The sequence below is a fragment of the Mandrillus leucophaeus genome, unplaced genomic scaffold, assembly GCF_000951045.1.
Source record: "Mandrillus leucophaeus isolate KB7577 unplaced genomic scaffold, Mleu.le_1.0 Scaffold1213, whole genome shotgun sequence".
NCBI classification, from domain to species: domain Eukaryota; kingdom Metazoa; phylum Chordata; class Mammalia; order Primates; family Cercopithecidae; genus Mandrillus; species Mandrillus leucophaeus.
In genome coordinates this window covers 596,278-610,750 of record NW_012100466.1, presented here as the reverse complement: position 1 = coordinate 610,750, position 14,473 = coordinate 596,278, and positions in this window count along the sequence as shown.

The following is a 14,473-nucleotide window of genomic DNA, read 5'->3' as shown; positions in this document are numbered from 1 at the left end:
AGATTTGCACATGTAACCCCTAAATCTACAATAAAAGTGGAAAAAGAAAGATCCAGGGAACAATATCCCATAATCATGGATTAGAATATTTAAAATGTTAAGATGGCAATAATCCACAAACTGATCTACAAATTCAATACAATTCGCCATCAGATTTTCACCTGACTTCTTTACATGAACTGACAAGCTGATTCTAAAGTTCATAGAAAACTGCAAAAACTCTGGGATGGCCAAAACAGTCTTGAAAAAGAACAAATAGTTACACTTCCAGATTTCAAAACTTACTACAAAACAATGATAATCAAAACAGAGTGGTGCTGGCCCAGGGATAGGCAGATATATAAATGAAATAGAATTGTTGTTAGGTAGCAAAACCATGGGTCTCTGGTCAAGTGACTTGTGACTTGTATAAACAGTATTCTGTGGGGAAAACAACAGTCTTTTCAAGAAATGGTACTAGGACCACTAGATAGCTAAATGCAAAAGACTGAATTGTTCTCTTACATCATACCATATATAAAAATTTCCTCAAAGTTGATAAAACACCTAAATCTAATATCTAAAACTATAAAACTCTTTAAGAAAACGCAAAAATATTCACAACCTTTGAATTGGCAAAATATTCTTAGATATAACCTCTAATTAAAAAGCAACAAAAGGGAATAATTGATAATTTGGATATCATCAAAATTATAAATTTTTGAGTTTCAGAAGACAACAGGAAGAAAGTAAAACGACAACCTACCAAATGGCAAAAAATATTTGCATGTCATATATCTGATAATACACATGTACTAAGAATATATAAAGGACCCTTACAACTCAACAATAAAAATATAATGCAATTAAAAATGGCCAAAGGATCTAAATAGACATTTATCAAAGGAAGATATACCTTGTTTAAAAATTGTATAAAAAGATTATTTATAATCAGGAATATATAAATGAAAACTGCAATGAGACACCATTTTACACTCACTAGGGTGGCTATATTTTTAAAAAATAGATAATAACAAGTATTGGTGTTATGATGTGGTAAAATAGGAATTCTCATATACTGCAGGTAGGAATGTAAATATGTGCAGTCACTTTGGAAAACAGTCTGGTGGTTTCTCAAGTGAGTAAACATGGAGTTACCATAAGACACAGCAATTCCACTCCTAAGTGTGTACCCAAAAGAAATGAAAAGGTATGTTCACAGAAAAAAATGTATGCCAGTGTTTATAGTAGCATTATTCATAATAGCCCAAAGGTGGAGTCAACTCAAATATATATGTCAAATGTTTGACATATATATGTCAAACATATATATATGATATAGTCACACAATGATATATTATTTAATCATGAAAAATTGAAATACTGATAAGTACTACAATATGGATTAACTTTGAGAGCATTATCACAATTAAATGAATACTGTCACAAAGGATCATTAAATGACTACTGTCACAAAGGGCCTTATATTATATAATTCTATTCATATAAAATGAACAGAATAGGAAAACATACAGAGATAGAAAGTAGATTAATTGTTTCTTAGGTTTAGGGATAATAGAGGAGGATAGGTGGGTTGTAAGTACAGAGTTCAGGGTTACCTTTTAGGGTGATAAAAATGTTCTAAAATTTGCTATAGTGATCGTTGCACATATCTGTAAATGTACTTAAAATCATTGAACTGTATACTTCACTAGGTTTGTTATATGTCAATAAAGCTGTTTTTAAAAAGCATCATAGGTACTGAGAATCTAATGAGCTTCCCTGGTAGGCCACATTCCATATATGTTGTCACAAGTTGTTGGATGAATTAAGTAAATCTGTATGACTCTATTAGAATACATTATTGCACATGGTTTCTACTAGACTTCACTCCATATGCCTTTTCCCTTTGCTGACTTTACTTTGTAGTAAATCATGGTCTTGAGTACTGCTGAGTCCAGTGAGTTCCCATGGAGAATCATTGTACTTGGATATTATCTTTGGGATTCCTGACACAACAGGTTCTAATAAATTTTTCCAAATGTCAATACAGAGTATGATAAGATTCTTAGTCAATTTCTATTGAATATTCTCACCTCTCTTTTCCATTTCTTTTCTTTCTTTTTTTATTATACTTTAAGTTCTGGGGTTGCCTATTTGTCCACATCCTCTCCAACATCTGTTGTTTACTGACTTTTTAATGATCACCATTCTAACAGGCATGAGATGGTATCTCATTGTGGTTTTCATTTGCATTTCTCTAATGCCCAGTGATGATGAGCATTTTGTCATGTTTGTTGACTGCATAAATGTCTTCTTTTGAGAAGTGTCTGTTCATATCGTTTGCCCACATTTTGATGGGTTGTTTGTTTTTTTCTTGTAAATTTGTTTAAGTTCTTTGTAGATTCTGGATATTAGCCCTTTGTCAGATGGATAGATTGCAAAATTATTCTCCCATTCTGTAGGTTGCCTGTTCACCCTGAAAATATTTTCTTTTGCTGTGTAGAAGCTTTTTAGTTTAATTAGATCCCATTTGTCTATTGGCTTTTGTTGCCATTGCTTTTGGTGTTTGGTGTTTTAATCGTGAAGTCTTTGCCCATGCCTATGTCCTGAATGGTATTGCTGAGGTTTTCTTCTAGGGTTATGGTTTTAGGTGTTATGTTTAAGTCTTTAAATCATCTTGAGTTAATTTGTAAAAGGTGTAAGGAAGGGGTCCAGTTTCAGCTTTTTACATATGGCTAGCCAGTTTTTCCAATACCACTTATTAAATAGGGAATCCTTTCCACTTTGCTTGTTTTTGTCAGGTTTGTCAAAGATCAAATGGATGTAGATGTATAGTGTTATTTCTGAGGCATCTGTTCTGTTCCATTGGTCTATATATCTTTTTGGTACCAGTACCATGCTGTTTTTGTTATTGTAGCCTTGTAGTGTTGTTTGAGGTCAGGTAGTGTGATGCCTCCAGCTTTGTTCTTTTTGGTTAGGATTGTCTTGGTTATGTTCGCTCTCTTTTGGTTCCATATAAAATTTCAAGAATTTTTTTCCAATTCTATAAGGAAAGTCAATGGTAGATTGATGGAGCTAGCATTAAATCTGTAAATTACTTAGGACACTATGGCCATTTTCACGATATTTATTCTTCCTATCCATGAGCATGGGACGTTTTTCCAATTGTTTGTGTCCTCTCATTTCCTTGAGCAGCGGTTTGTAGTTCTCCTTGAAGAGGTTCTTCACATCCCTTGTAAGTTGTATTCCTAGGTATTTTATTCTCTTAGTGGCAATTGTGAATGGGAATTCACTCGTGATTTGGCTCTATGTTTGTCTGTTATTGGTGTATAGGAATTCTTGTGATTTTTGCACACTGATTTTGTCTCCCGAGACTTTGCTGAAGTTGCTTATCAGGTTAAGGAGATTTTGGACTGAGATGATGGGGTTTTCGAAATATATGATCATATCATCTGCAAACAGAGACAATTTGATTTCCTCTTTTCCTATTTGAATGCCCTTTATTTCTTTCTCTTGCCTGATTGCCCTGGCCAGAACTTCCAATACTATGTTGAATCGGAGTGGTGAGAGAGGGCATCCTTGTCTTGTGTCGGTTTTCAGAGGGAATGCTTCCAGGTTTTGCCCATTTACTATGATATCGGTTGTGGGTTTGTCATAAATAGCTCTTATTATTTTGAGATATGTTCCATCAATACATAGTTTATTGAGAGTTTTTAGCAAGAAGGGGTGTTGAAGATTTTAGAAGGCCTTTTCTGCACCTATTGAAATAATCAAGTGGTTTTGTCATTGGTTCTGTTTATGTGGTGGATTATGTTTATTGATTTGTGTATGTTGAATCAGCCTTGCATCCCAGGGATGAAGTTTCAAAGAACACTTGGTTTCAAAGAACACTTGATTGTGGTGGATAAGATTTTGATGTGCTGCTGGATTCAGTTTGCTAGTATTTTATTGAGGATTTTTGCATCAATGTTAATCAGGGATATCAGCCTGAAATTTTCTTTTTTTGTGTGTGTCTCTGCCAGGTTTTGGTACCAGGATGATGCTTGCCTCAAAAACTGAGTTAAGGAGGATTCTCTCTTTTTCTATTGTTTGGAATAGTTTCAGAAGGATTGTTACCAGCTCCTCTTTGTACCTCTGGTAGAATTCGGCTGTGAATCTGTCTGGTCCTGGACTTTTTTTACTTGATCGGCTATTAACTACTGCCTCAATTTCAGAACTTGTTATTGTTCTATTCAGAGATTCAACTTCTTCCTGGTTGAGACTTGGGAGGGCGTATATGTCCAGGAATTTATCCATTTCTTCTAGATTTTCAAGTGTGTTTGCATAGAGGTATTTATAGTATTCTCTGGTGGGAGTTTGCCTTTCTGTGGGATCAGTAGTGATAACTTCTATATCATTTTTTATTGTGTCTATTTGATTCTTCTCTCCTTTCTTATTTATTATTCTGGCTAGTGGTCTATCTATTTTGTTGATCTTCTCAATTAACCAGCTCCCAGTTTCATTGATTTTTTGAAAGGTTTTTCTTGTCTCTATCTCCTTAAGTTCTATTCTAATCTTAGTTATTTCTTGTCTTCTGTTAACTTCTGAATTTGTTTGCTCTTGTTTCTCTAGATCTTTTAATTTTGATGTTAGGGTGTTGATTTTAGATCTTTTCTGCTTTCTCTTGTGGGCATTTAAAGCTATAAATTTCCCTCCACATACTGCTTTAGCTGTGTCCTAGAGATTCTGGTATGTTGTGTCTTTGTTCTCATTGGTTTCAAAGAACATGTTTATTTCTGCCTTCATTTTGTTATTTATCCAGTAGTCATTCAGGAGCAGGTTGTTCAGTTTCCATGCAGTTGTGCAGTTTTGAGTGAGTTTCTTAATCCTGAGTTCTAATTTGGTTGCACTGTGTTCTGAAAGACTGTTTGTTATGATTTCCATTATGTTGCATTTGCTGAACAGTGTTTTACTTTCAATTATGTGGTCAATTTTAGAATAAGTGTTATAGGGTGCTGAGAAGAATGTATATTCCATTGATTTGGGTTGAGAATCCTGTAGATGACTATTAGGTCCGCTTGGTCCAGAGCTGAGTTCAAGTCTTGGATATCCTTGTTAATTTTCTATCTCGTTGATCTGTCTAATATTGACAGAGGGGTGTTAAAGTTTTCCAATATAATTGTGTGGGAGTCTAAGTCTCTTAGTAGGTCTCTAAGGACTTGCATTATGAATCTGGGTGCTCCTATATTGTGTGCATATATATTTAGGATAGGTAGCTCTCCTGGTTGCATTGATCCCTTTACCATTATGTAATGCTCTTGTCTCTTTTCAACTTTGTTGGTTTAAAGTCTGTTTTATCAGAGATTAGGATTGCAACTCCTGCCTTTTTTTTTTTTTTTTTTTTTTTGCTTTCCATTTGCTTGGTAAATATTCCTCCATCCCTTTATTTTGAGCCTATGTGTGTCCTTGCATGTGAGATGAGTCTTGATGTCTTGACTCTATCCAATTTACTGCTCTGTGTCTTTTAACTGGAGCATTTAGCCCATTTACATTTAAGGTTAATATTTTTATGTGTGAATTTGATCCTGTCATTATGATTCTAGCTGGTTATTTTGCCTGTTAGTTGATGCAGTTTCTTCATAGTGTTGATAGTTTTTACAATTTGGTATGTTTTTGCAGTGGCTGGTACTGGTTGTTCCTTTGTATGTTTAGTGCTTCCTTCAGGAGCTCTTGTAAGGCAGGCCTGGTGGTGACAAAATCTCTCAGTATTTGCTTGTCTGTAAAGGATTTTACTTTTTCTTCACTTATGAAGTTTAGTTGGTCTGGAGGAAATTATGGGTTGAAAATTCTTTTCTTTAAGAATGTTGAATATTGGCCCCAACTCTCCTCTGACTTGTAGGGTTTTTGCAGAGAGATCTGCTGTTAGTCTGATGGGCTTTCCTTTGTGAGTAACCTGACCTTTCTCTCTGGCTGCCCTTAACACGTTTTCCTTCATTTTAACCTTGATGAATCTGATGATTATGTGTCTTGGGGTTGCTCTTCTCGAGGAGTATCTTTGTGGTGTTCTCTGTATTTCCTGAATTTGAATGTTGGCTTGTCTTGCTAGGTTGAGGAAGCTCTTCTAGATAATATCCTGAAGAATGTTTTCCAACTTGGTTCCATTCTTCCCATCACCTTGGTCTTTTAACATAGTCCCATATTTCTTGAAGGCTTTATTCGTTCCTTTTTATTCTTTTTTTCTGTAATCTTGCGTCTGCGCTTTATTTTATTAAGTTGATCTTCAATCTCTGATATCCTTTCTTCCACTTGATTGATTCAGGTGGTGATACTTGTGTATGCTTCATGAAGTTCTCGTGCTGTGTTTTTCAGCTCCATCAGATCATTTATGTTCTTCTCTAAACTGGTTACTCTAGTTAACAATTCGTCTAACCTTTTTTCAAGGTTCTCAGCTTCCTTGAATTGAGTTAGAACATGCTCCTTTAGTTCGGAGGAGCTTGTTATTACCGACCTTCTGAAGTCTACTTCTGTCAATTCGTCAAACTTATTCTCTGTCCAGTTTTGTTCCCTTGCTGGTGAGGAGTTGTGATCCTTTGGTGAAGAAGAGGCATTCTGGTTTTGGGAATTTGCAGCCTTTTTGTGCTGGCTTCTCCCCATCTTTGTGGATTTGTTTACCTTTTGTCTTTGATGTTGGTGACCTTTGCATGGCGTCTTTGAGTGGACGTGTTATTCATTTCCATTTGTTAGTTTTGCTTTTGACAGTCAGGCCCCTCTGCTGCCGGTCTGCTGGAGTTTGCTGGAGTCCACTTCTGACCTTGTTTGCCTGTGTATCACCAGTGGATGCTGAAGAACAGCAAAGATTGCTGTCTCATCTTTCTTCTGGAAGCTTCGTCCCAGAGCGGCATCTGCCAGATGTCAGCCAGAGCTCTCTTGTATGAGGTGTCTGTTGGCCCCTACTGGGAGGTGTCTCCCAGTCAGGAATCGTGGGAGTCAGGGACCCACTGAGGTGGGAGTCTGATCCTTAGCAGAGCTCAGCCGCTGTGCTGGGAGGTCTGCTGCTCTCTTCAGAGCCATAAGGCAGGGACGTTTATGTTTGTTTAAGCTGCACCCACAGCTGCCATTTCCCCCAGGTGCTCTGTCCCAAGGACATGGGGGTTTTATCTATAAGTCCTTGACTAGAACTGTTGCCTTTTTTTCAGAGATGCCCTGCCCAGAGAGGAGAAATCTGGCTGTCTGGCCACTCCAGCCTTGCTGAACTTCCATGGGCTCTGCTCAGTTCGAACTTTCTAGAGGCTTTGTTTATGCTGTGAGGGAAAAACCACCTACTCAAGTCTCAGCAATCACGGATACCCCTCCCCCCACCAAACTCGGATATCCCAGGTCGATCTCAGACTGCTGCTGCGCTGGCAGCAACAATTTCAAGCCAGTGGATCTTAGTTTGTTGGGCTCCGTGGGAGTAGGATCTGTTGAGCCAGAATACTTGCCTCCCTGGCTTCAGCCTCCTTTCCAGGGTAGTGAACGGTCTGTCTCGCTGGCATTTCAGGCACCACTGGAGTATGGAAAGGAAAACTCCTGCAGTTAGTTCGGTGTCTGCCCAAACAGCTGCCCAGTTTTGTGCTGGAAAGCCAGGGCACTGGTGAGGTAGGCACCAAAGGGAATCTCCTGGTCTGCGGGTTGCAAAGACCATGGGAAAAACACAGTATCTGGGCTGGCGTGCATGGTTCCTCAGACTCAGTACCTCACGGCTTCCCTTGGGTAGGGGAGAAACTTTCCCCAGCCCTTGTGCTTCCCAGGTGAGGTTAGGCCCCACCCTGCTTCTGCTAGCCCTCCCTGGGCTGCACCTACTGTCCAACCAGTCCCAGTGAGACGAACTGGGCATCTCACTTGGAAATACAGAAATCACCCACCTCCTGCATCAATCTCTCTGGGAGCTGCAGACTGGAGTTGTTCTTATTTGGTCGTGTTCTAAAATGATCTCTTTTCCATTTGTTGCACAGAGTTTTGTTCTTTAGTTTCCTTTCCTTGGCCATATGGAGGGGTCAGGAAAACAGGCATCAAAAAACCTATAAATACATTAAGTGGATTCAATTATAATCCAACACATAATAAAATAAGACTGTAGAAAGGAAGAATCATAAATTTTCCCTTTATGTAATCATATAGTTACATAATTCTCCTATAAAAAGTTTATCATAGTATTTTTATTGAAATATATTTATTAGTAATATTGATCATATTCCCAATTATCTTCAAGTTTATTAAAGCAATATTGAAAACTAAGTTTAAAATATTTCACTATATATTTGTAATATATTTGTCCCATATAAAAGTTAAGCATATGCTCAGTTAATACTTTAAAAAATTCTAGCAAGTTCTTGTCCTAGTAAATGTGGCATTACGATACAAAATTGTCTAATAAGCACCCATTAAGATGGCTACTATAAAATTAAAACATGTTAGCAAAGGTGTAGAGAAATTGGAACTTTAATGCACTATTGTTGGGAATGTAAAATGTTACAGACACAATGGAAAACAGTATAAAGTCTTCTTGAAAAAATTAAAAATTAAATTACCATATGATTGTGCAATTTTACTTCTGGGTATATACCCAAAATAATTAAAATCAAGGTCTCTAGAGATATTTGTAAACTCATGTTCACAGTAGCATTATTCAAAATAGTGAAAAGGTAGAGCAACCCAAGTTTCCACCAACAGATGAATGGATGAATAAAATGTAGTATATACTTACAATGGAATATTATTCATCCTAAAATAGACAAAAATTTTGACACATACTGCAATATGCATAAACTCTGAGGATGTTATACCAAGTGAAATAAGCCTCTCACAAAGTTATAAATATTGTGTGATTTGATTGTACTTATATATGATACCTATTGTAGTCAAATTTATAGACACAGAAAGTAGAATGTTGGTTGCCAGGAACTTGTGGGAAGGAATGAGAAATTGTTTAATGAGTATAAAGTTTCAGTTTTGCAAGATTAAAAAAAACTCTGAAGGTTCAGTTGTGCAATAATGTAAATATACTTAGCACTATTCAACTGTACACTTAAAAATGATTAAGATGGTAAATATCATGTATTTATATTTTACCACAGTTAAAAAATTGGCAAACTAGCTGACTAAAAGTAGCTAGTGTGTGCCTCTCTCACAGAGAGAAATAGAAGAGGTAAGGAAATACAGCACCTTCAATTGAAACATCCATGTACACTCATTGGGATTCATCAGGAAAACAACTCAACCCATGGAGAATGGAGAAAAGCAAGGCAGGATGACCACCCACCCAGTAGTGACAGGGAGTCAGGGTAAGGTCCCTAGCCCAGGGAAGTGGTGAGTGAGTGAGTGACACTGGGGGCTCATACTTCTTTCATAGGTCTTTGCAACCCTTGAGTTAGGAGATCTCCGCATGAATTCACTCCACCAGCCTCCAGTATGACATGCAATGCTACACGGAGTCGTGGCAGAACAGCTGCTCAGACACATGGAACCCCTGAAGTTTTAGATATCTGGGCTTCCCAGCAAACATGGCTAAAACTCTGACAAAACAGGTTAGACTTCCTCACATATCCGTAGGAAAGGGGCTGAATCTAGGAGGCTGAGAAGCGATGGTCTGCAGGTCCCACTTTGATGGCACCTTGCAGGATAAGACCCACTGGCTTTGAACTCCAGCCAGCCATGGGTAGCAGCATTACATCTCCCTGAGATGGAGCTCCCAGAGGGAAGAGTGGGGCACTATCTTTGCTATTTCACAGCCTTAGCCATTGTTGCCTTTGGGCTCTGGGGAATGCAAGGTGACTACGGACTGCAGCAGTGTCCCTGTGGAGAGGCAGCCAGACTGCATTTTCTTGTGGATCCTGGACACCATTTCTCTTCACTGAGTGGAATCTCCTGACCAAGGCCTAAAACCACCACTGTTGGTGATTTCCAATGAGCAGAAGTTTCAAACCTCTCTGGGACAGAGCTATCAGAGGGAGGGGTGGGCTGTCATCTTTGCTGTTTCTTGGCCTTGCCATCATTGCTTTTGGGCTCTAGGGAATCTGAGGCAACTAGGAACTGAATTGGTTTCCAAGCACAGCAGAGCAACTGTAGGAAAAGGCAGCCAGACTGCTTTTTGATGCAGATTCCGGAGAGTCCGAGGTGGGGCTGGTGTGGATCCCCAACACAGCATAGCTACTCTACAAAAAAGCAGCCAGACTGCTTTTTTTACACAGGTCCTTGATCATTTTCCTTCTCACTGGGTTGGTCTTCCCAAATGGGGTCCTCAGCTACCCCCACCAGTGTGTTCAGACCAACAACAGGTCCATACCTTCCTGGGATGGAGCTTGCAGAGGGTGGGGCAGGCCACCATTTTTGCTGTTTTGCAGCCTTCACTGTTGATACTTTCAAGCACTGGAAAATCTGTGACTATGGAGTAGAGCAAACCCCCAGCATACTGCAGTAGCCCTGTGGAAAAGTGAGCAGACTGTTATGAGGGTCCCTGATCCCATATCTCCTCACCGAGTAGGGCCACCCAGCCTTAAACTCCAGAACAACCACACTGCTGCTTCCTGACCACTTCAATCAATCAGAGGCAGCACAGCATACCTCTGAGGAGGAAATCTAGGAGTCAACCCACAACTCCTCCATCACTGCAATTGAATTCATACTGCCTTAATGACCCTCAGGCTAGAGAAAGAACAAAGGGCCAGATCACTGTGCTGGCACCTCCAGCACACTGAAGCCATCATACAGAGAGAAGTATAGCTCCTATTCCTTGGGAACCCCCACCCTCTCACTCTTCACCAGGCAGGGCCCCTGGTTCATGACCATAGAACAATCACCCCACCCATGGCTGAGCATACAAACTGGTAGTGGCCCAGAGTTTCCCTGGGGAGAGGCTCCCAGAGGCACCTGACAGTCCCCCTGCCACTGCCACAGCAGTGGCTCTATCTCTGCTGCCCTCAGTCAGGAAGAAATAAAGAGCCTGAGGGGTACATCTGAGCTTATAACATGTCACAGTCATCATATAAAAAGGAGACCAGTCATTTTTCCCATTGAGTTCTCAATCCCTTCCTCCTCAACAAGTGGAGACCCAAATTCACACCAGCAGTGCAACTGCACTCCACTGGCTGAATATTCCCAGTAACAATAGATCCACATTTCTTGGCACTGGAGCCTCCGGGTGCAACCAAAAGTCACTCTGCCTCTGCCTCTGCCTCTGCAGTGGTACTGCCCCTACTACCCTCAGACTAATGAAGGAGCAAAGACCCTAAGTACCTTATCCACACTTTCATCAAAACACACAAGAATTTCACAATACATTCACAAGTATTAAATGCACAATAGAACAAGCTGTGGAAAGAATCTCAGAACTTAAACACTGGTTCTCTGAAATAAGAAAATCAGAAAAAATAAAGAAAAATAATTAAAAGGCATGAATAAAACCACTGATAAATACAGATAATATGGTTTGGTTCTGTGTCCCCATGCAAACCTTACTTTGAATTGTAATCCCCACATGTTGAGGGAAGAACTTGGTTGAAGGTGACTGGATCATAGGAGCAGTTTTCTCATGTTTTTCTTGTGACAGTGAGTGAGATCTCACAAGATCTGATGATTTATAAATGTTTGGCAGTTCCTGTCTCTCTCTCACACTCTCTCCACTGCTGCCATGTAAGATGTGCCTGCTTTCCCTTCTGCCATGATTGTAAGTTGCCTGAGGCCTCCCCAGTCATGCAGAACTGTTAGTCAATTAAACCTCTTTTCTTTATAAACTACCCAGTCTTGGGTAGTTCTTCATAGCAGTGTGAAAATGGACTAATACAGGAAATTGGTATGAGGAGTGGTGTACTGCTGCTTTGTGTGGCCGCAGGACTTGGTGCCCCACATCCCAGCTGCTCCAGCTTCAGCTGTGGCTAAAAGTGGCCAAGGTACAGTGTAGGCCATTGCTGCAGAGGGTGCAAGCCCCAAGCATTGGTGGCTTTCATGTGGGCCTGTGGGCACACAGAAGGCAGGAGTTGATCTTTGGGAACCTCCACCTAGATTTCAGTGTCTGCATGGAAATGCCTGGATGTCCAGGCAGAAGTCTGCTGGAGAGCCAGAGCCCTCATGGAGAACCTTTGCTAGGACGATGCAGAAGGGAAATGTGGGGTTGAAGCCCCCACACAGAGTCCCCACTGGAGCACTGCCTAAGGAACTGTGAGAAGAGGGTCATCTTCTTCCAGACATCAGAATGATGGATTCACTAACAGCTTGCACTGTGTACCTGGAAAAGCCACAGACACTCAGTGATAGCTGTGAAAGCAGTCGGGGTGGGGAGGCTGTGCCCTGCAAAGACACAGGGGTGGAGTTGCACAAGGCCACGGGAGCTCAGTGCTTGCATCAGCATGCCCTGGATGTAGGACATCAAGTCAAAAGAGATCATTTTGGAGCTTTCAGATTTAATGACTGCCCTGCTAGATTTTGGACTTGCATGGGGCTGGTAGCTCCTTTTTTTTGGCCAGTTTATCCCATTTGGAATAGGTGCAGTTATCAAATACCTGTACCCCCATTGTATCTTGAAAGTAACTAACTTGTTTTTGGTTTTACAGGCTCATAAGCAGAAGCGACTTGCCTTGTTTCAGATGAGACTTTGGACTTGGACTTTTTAGTTAATGCTGAAAAGAGTTAAGACTTTGGTGGACCATTGGGAAGGCATGATTGGTTTTGAAATGTGAGAAGACCTGAGATTTGTGAGGGGCCACAGGCATAATGATGTGGTTTGGCTCTGTGTCCCCACCAAAATATCTCAAAATGTAATTACGATATGTCAAGGGAGGGACCTGTAATCCCCATGTGTCAAGGGAGGGAAGCGATTGGAATATGGGAGCAGTTTTCCTCATGCTAGTCTCGTGATAGCGAGTGAGTTCTCATGAGATCTGATGGTTTTATAAGTGTTTGGCAGTTCTTCTCTCTGTTGCTATTTCTTACCTGCCACCAGGTAAGATGTGCCCATTTTTCCTTCCACCAAGACTGCAAGTTTCCTGAGGCCTCCACAGGCATGCAGAACTGTGAGTCAAGTCAACCTCTTTTCTTTATAAATTACCCAGTTGCAGGCAGTTCTTTATAGCAGTGAGAAAAGTCACTAATACAATAGGATTATGTAAAGAGGAAAAATCTATAAATGATTGGTACCCCTGAAAGGGATGGGGAGAAAAAAAAGGCTTGAAAAACATATTTTGGGGTATCATTCATGAAAACTTACCAACCTAACTAAAGAGACCAACAATTCAACTCAGGAAATACAGAGAGCCTTTGTAAGATTCTACACAAAAATATCATTCCTAAGACACATAATCATTAGACTTTCCAAGGTCAAAATGAAGGAAAGAATGTTAGAGGCAGTTAGGGAGAAAGAACAGGTCATCAACAAAGGTTACCACATCAGGCTAACAGTACTACCCTCAGCAGAATAGCTACAAGGCAGAAGAGATTGGGGGTCTATGTTTAATATTCTTAAGAAAGACATCTTCAACAAAAAATTTCATATCCAGCCAAACTAAACTTCCTCTGTGGAGAACAAACAAGATCCTTTTTAGATAAGCAAATGCTGAAGAAGTTCATTACCACTATACCTACCTTATAAGCGATCTTGGAAGGAACACTAAATACAAAAAGGAAAGACTGTTATCAGTTAATACAAAAATACACCTAACTATACAGACCAGTGACTCTATTAAGCAACCACGCAAACAAGCCAGCATAATAATTAACTAGCAAAACAATGACAGGATCAAATATACACATAACAGAGACCATCCAGAGTTTTTCAGTCTCCATCAATATTTTTTCAGAGTCCATCAGGTGTTTTATAGAATCTGAGGCCATTTTGGCATTTTTCTGTCTTCAGCAAGTGTTTCACAGATGCAGAGGCCATGGGACATTGTTCTGAGTCTGAGTCTAACCCTAGTCTTTCATTGTCAGAATACAGAAATTGTATACCCTTCATGCAGAATAATATTGGATTGGGGAGAATTAATTTAATGTTACTAAGTCCAAATCCAATGAAAACTTGTTTTAATATTATTTTCTTTCTCCTCATAAAAGACAACAGACCTTTATCACTACTCCACCAATAAGCTGCCTCATAAGAGGATCTCAGAAATTATTTTGTCATATTGCTAATCCTTTCAAATATAATTTTATTTCTAACTAGAGGTGAGAAAGTTATTCTCAGAGAATATGAAATATCAATGACTATTTTCCTCTGACTGTTAAACTAAAATATTTCACAGGTATTCAGCTCAGGACAAAAGTACTTGTCTAACAACCAATGCAAATTCTGGATAACACTTTGTATCAGTAAATGCCCAAAAATATAGTATATTTTATTTTCATAGGATTCAATAGCCCAACATATTTAAGATGTATGACCTCATGGATGAGTCAATGTTACTTAAAACAAATTTCAAGGCTCATTATGTGGAAAGAGCATATTAAAACAGGGAACATTGATCATACATTAAATATATTTTAT